Genomic DNA, 6,000 nt, shown 5'->3' with positions numbered 1-6,000 from the left:
ATAATGTTAACCGAGAACAACCGACGGGGAAGACAAGGAACAGGGAACTATTGCTGAGAAGTGCGGAAGTAGGAGGGAAGGAAAAGGTAGAAAGGGAAATGTGGAGTAGTGGAGAGGAAAAGACTGGTGAAACAGGGTCATGGTAGGGAGGAAAGAGAGGAGAAAGTAACTCCTGCAGCTGTCAGGAAAGATAGGGCTGACCTGGAGGGGAGGGGATCAAATGAGGTGGGTAGGATTGAGGCACTGGTCATGGGAGATTCCATTGTTAGACAAGCGGGGAAAGTGTGTGAAGGAAAGGGAACCAGGGTAGAGTGTTATCCAGGAAGTATGTTAAGGCAGATATTGAGGAAAGTAGAAGAGGAGGGATAGGAGAAGGTGGTAGTGTTTCACGTTGGTACTAACAACGTAAGACAAGCAGGTATGAGTACCAACATACTTGGGGATGTGTGGGATCAGGTAAATGCAGTACGGGTGAAGTTTAAGGAAGCGGAGATTGATCAGTGGAATACTGTGTAGGAGGGATACTGACTGGAAGGTGGAGATTTAAATGAGACTATGGAGTGGGTATGTGGGAAACTGTGAGTGAGATTTCTAGATCCTAATGGGTGGGTAGGAGATAAGGATCTGCGCTGAGATGGCCTTCACTTAAACCACAGTGGTACGTGCAAGTTAGGAAATTTGTTTAGAAGGGTTATAGGGAGGTACATTCAAGGAAACGGGGTGGCCGAAAGAGTGGTGATAGGGTACAGGGAACTGGAAATCAAGTAGGGATGACATAAAAATGTTAGTGCTAAATTGCAGAAGTATTCTAAAGAAAGGAATACAATTAAATAATTTAATAGATATATATACTTACCACATATTGTAATATGAGTTGAATCATGGCTGAGAAATGATATAAAGGATGAAGAAATATTCTCATGGAGCTGGAGTATTTATCGTAGAGATAGGATAGGAATGGTAGGAGGGGGAGTATTAATTCTGATGAAAGAAGAATTTGTAAGCTACGAAAAAGTTAAAGATGACAAACATGAAATTCTAGGTGTAAGGCTCATCTCTAAAGATAATAAGCAACTTGATGTCTTTGGAGTGTACAGACTGTGAAAGGGTAGCACTGAGGCTGATTCAGAATTATTTGATAAGATAATCAGCTATGTGGGAAACTATATGGAAAGGAACGTGATAGTAGCAGGTGATCTCAATTCCCAACCCAGTTGGGAAGGTAATGCGAACGACTAAGTTAATATGGGAAGGGCAGCTGATTCAGAAAATGACAGAACCAACTTGAGGGAAGAATATTCTGGATGTGGTATTGGTAAAACCTAATGAGCTCTATAGAGAAACCAAAGTAATAGACGGTATTAGTGGAATAACTTACCATGGGAGATGTTCAATAAATTTCCAATTTCTTTGAAATCATTTAAGAAAAGGCTAGGAAAACAACAGATGGGGAATCTGCCACCTGGGCGACTGCCCTAAATGCAGATCAGTATTGACTGATTGATTAATTAATGGATTGATCACGAAGCTATTTTTGTCGTAGTTAAAAACAAATGTGAAGGAAAGAAAGGTATTAAAATTAAGACTATTAGACAGTACCATATGGCTGATAAAACAGTCTTGAGGGAGTTTTTAAAAAGTAACTATGATCGGTGGAAAATGGTAAATTAAAATGTAAACAGACTCTGGAATGAGTTTAAAGCAATTGTTGAGGAATGTGAAAATAGGTTTGTTTCTTTAAACGTGGTAGGGAATGGTAAAGATTCACTATATTATAACAGAGAAGTAAAGAGGTTAAGAAGGAGGTGCAGGTTGGAAAGAAAGACTGTTTTCCAACAATGACTTCTCTTCGGTACCGGTACTGCTTCAAGTGTTGCAGGATAGAGACTCGCTACAGAAATGGGGAAAAAAGAGCTAGCATAAGTGTGCTACATCATGTGCCTAGTGGACAGCATAGAAGAACTTTTACCGAGCTCGATAGCTGCAGTCGCTTAAGTGCGGCCAGTATTCAGTATTCGGGAGATAATAGGTTCGAACCCCACTGTTGGCAGCCCTGAAAATCGTTTGCCGTGGTTTCCCATTTTTACACCAGGCAAATGCTGGGGCTGTACCTTAATTGTGGCCCTTCCCTGTCCCATCGTTACCATAAAACCTATCTGTGTCGGTGCGACGTAAAGCAACTAGCAAAAAAAAAGAACAACTTTTTTTTTGCCAGTGGTTTATCGTCGCATTAACACATTGAAGGTTTCCGGCAACAAGGATGGGAAAGGGCTAGGATTGGAAGGAAACGTGGCCTTAATTAAGGTACAGCCCCAGCATTTGCCTGATGTGAAAATGGGAAATCACAGAGAGCCATCATCAAGGGTGTCAACAGTTGGGTTCGAACCCACTATTTCCCGAATGCAAGCTCATAGCTGCGTGACCCTAACTGTACAGCCAACTTGCTCAGTGACCTAGACAACAGTGTCAGTGTAGACTGTGAGGTATCATTTACATGGCATTGGGCTGTGTCGACATGTACCTGCCAGAAATCATCTTTTAACACACAGACATAAATCGCAGAGACTTCAGTGGACCAGACAACACAAGGATTTGACCAATGACCTGTGGGAACGTGTGCTATGGACTGATGAGCCAAAATTTTAGAAGTTAAAGTACAATTATCATCAGTATATCTGCTGTCATCCAGGAAAAAAGAATGCTACAAAGCTGTGAAACACAAACTGGGAAGTATGGGGTTGGGGTGGTAGAATTATGGTTTGGAGTTGTTTCGGTAACAATAAGGTGGGAGACTTGGAGAGAGTGTAAGGTATCTTAAGGAAGGAGCAGTACCATTGCATTCTATTGAGTATGCAGTACCATCTGGACCTCAGCTTACAGGTAGAGGGTTTGTTTTGCAGCAGGACAACTCAAAACACACAACACATGTCAAAGCTGTGCAAGAAGTACCTATATAAGAAACAAAGGACCATCAGGAGTTAACAAGTAATGGCGTGGCCTCTTTCAGTGTTCAATACGAGTATAATATTGCGGCGTCTTATCATGGTGAGGCGGTAAATACTAATATATCCGGTTGTGCTGTCTGAGCATACCGGCAGGGCAGATGTTTTCAGGGCGGAATGAATATTGTGGGGATGCATAAAACTACACTGGAAGGGGCGGCTGAAACACGCTGTATATCTGGGGGACCTTTCAGATTTCTAAACCTTCTAAACGTTCCCGTTTTCTCAGTATCGGTTTAAAAGGTGACATGACTCAGAGATGGACGTAGTTCTAACTCATGCCGATAGATGCAGCAGTGCGCGTTAGGATGGCGAATGTGATGCAATCACTTCGCTGAAAGAAACTTATTTTAAGTACAAAAGTCGCTACGAAGGCGGACAGTATAGTAATGTATGTGAAAAGTTTCTTTTAAGAAAACATGAAAAGTTTCAGCTATAACGAAGTAGAGGACGAGGTGAGTTGATTGTTAACTTACCTTTTTTCACCTCATTACCAGCTCACAATGTTCGCACCTTATGTACCAACAAAATTCTGGGTGCTTTCTCATTTATTTATTTATTTATTTATTTATTTGTGCCTTTACTAAGTGGCGAAGTTAGGGCTCTTTGCCCTATCTTACACTTAACCACGTGTGTTTTTTACAATATTAATTAAAAATAATATTGTAATCAATTACAGTTATTGAGATAAGGAAGTCAGATAAGGAATAACAATAATACAATTAATTAAGATTACTATTGACGAAAAATTATAGGATAAAAAATAATAATAATCGTATGGCCTCAGCTACCGTGTGCAGACATTTCAATTTGACGCCATCTGGCTGTCTGCTCGTCAATTTCGACGTTCCATTTTACTCTAGGCCCACAAGATGGCAGACCGAGTAAACCGGAACTCTCTTGGGCGTCTATGGCTGAGATTTAATGAATTTTGTCGGGTAAACACCAAATGTGTCACCTGAGATCTGTTACATGCTGACATCGTATGACATGGAGTGTCGAATGGACTTTTTCCGCCCTTCAAAAATCCGACTACCTCTGCCGGGTTTGAACTCGCTATCTTAGGATCCGAAGGCCGACACTCTACCACTCATCCACAGTGGCAGCTATTATAGGATAGAGAGTGGATCATAACAAAAATATATCAACTTAATACCTAAAGAATATATCTACTATCTAGCTTAAAGAAAACCTTATTCAAATATAAGACTAAAGTAAATTAACTGAATATTAGTATGTTACAATCTGAGTATAATAAAGCGATTTTACTGTGTAGTCTATTCCTAGGAACTGTCTACAGCCGTAAATGAGAGGAGTAAGAATGTAAATGGGATAGCCTAGGATACTTAAATCTAGTACGTGACTTTTGGTTTCATTCACACGTCATTCACTCTTATATTCGTTCGAGTCAACTGTATGAACTCTGGAGGAATTTATGGTAGTGTTAGGTTCACCAATTAAAAATCAGAAAACACCCCGCTGAAGTCATATATTTTTACTTTTTATTCAGAAGGAAAAACAAGCACTTCTCTATGTCAGCCATTCACATTTTTTTTCAACACCCACACACACTCTCTGACCCAGACATCTCTCTCTACTGCCAACCCCATCATATTACATTTAATTTCAAATATGTTACAAACTCAACATCCTCCCACCTTGAGTTGTGGGAACAACTCAACACATCATTTATCCACATGACAATACAAAACTGAATTTACTATACACAATACAAAACAGCAAGATCACCTCTCCCCTTTTCTTGTCTCTTTTGGAACTCAAAATAAATAAAAACACTTGAGATAAATATCACATAGAATAAATGAACACTTGTGAAAAAATATCACTCAATCCTCAAATCTTTTGGGTTTAATCACCAGTCTCCCACTACTAGTTTTCAGTTTGGAGCTATCGGTCGATGATTTAATAGTCCTTCGGTCACTTTCTTTCTTTTCACACAGCTTAAATTGTCTGAAGACATGGTCTTCTGCAGATGTCACTTCGAGTGGGTATACCTTCTGCACCGGTCTCACGAGTACCCCTCTTTCAGTCTTCAGACGAACAAGTCTCACAACACCACCTTTGCCAGGGATAACTTCCATCACTCTTGCCAACGGCCAATTCAGTCTCTTGGGGTTGTCATTGTCTACTAGTACTACTTCATCCACGAAGGGTTTGTACTGACTTTTTGTATGGTGGTTCTTCTGAATTAGTTGTCCAAGATACTCATTCCTAAACCTCAACCTTAAAGTTTCTTTTATTTTCTGTCTATATCTGTATCTTTTGTCGAATCTTACATTTTCTATCATGTCGATATCGGGCATTCCAACCTCCTTGACCTCTTGCAGAAAAATTGCCATCAGGTCACTTCCATCATTGGACAGGTAGGTAAGCGGCCGAGAATTCATCACAGCTTCGATGTCACACAAGACTGTCATCATTTCTTGGTACGACAAGCACGAATTTCCCAGAACTTTCCTGAGCATTTGTTTGAGAACACCAATCAATCTCTCCCACCAACCTCCCCACCATGGTGCAGCGGGAGGATTAAGTTTCCATTCAATTTCATTTGCAGAACTATATTCAATAATTTTATCCCACTGAATCGTCTCCAAGGCATTACAGACGCCATGAAAATTCGTCCCATTATCACTGTAGACTATCGCTGGCCTTCCACGTCTGGATACAAAGCGTCGAAAGGCTTCTAGGAATGTTGAAGTAGCCAAAGATGTCACAAGCTCCAGATGGACCGCACGAAAAACAGCACACGTGAACAAACAGACCCAGGCTTTCTCTCCTCCTCTCAAAATCAAAGGTCCTGCAAAGTCTACCCCTGATATCTCAAAAACCGAAGCCTCTCTCACTCTGTCAACAGGTAGATGAGCCTGTTCCGCTTCAAGATGTTTTCCATGGTATCTTCGGCAGACAACACATGATGCAATTGCACTCTTCACAGTTCTTCTTCCACCGAGGATCCAGTATTTCTGTCGGAGCCCGC

The sequence above is a fragment of the Anabrus simplex genome, chromosome 5 (assembly GCF_040414725.1).
Source record: "Anabrus simplex isolate iqAnaSimp1 chromosome 5, ASM4041472v1, whole genome shotgun sequence".
Lineage (NCBI taxonomy): Eukaryota > Metazoa > Arthropoda > Insecta > Orthoptera > Tettigoniidae > Anabrus > Anabrus simplex.
Note: the sequence above shows the minus strand (reverse complement) of the source record.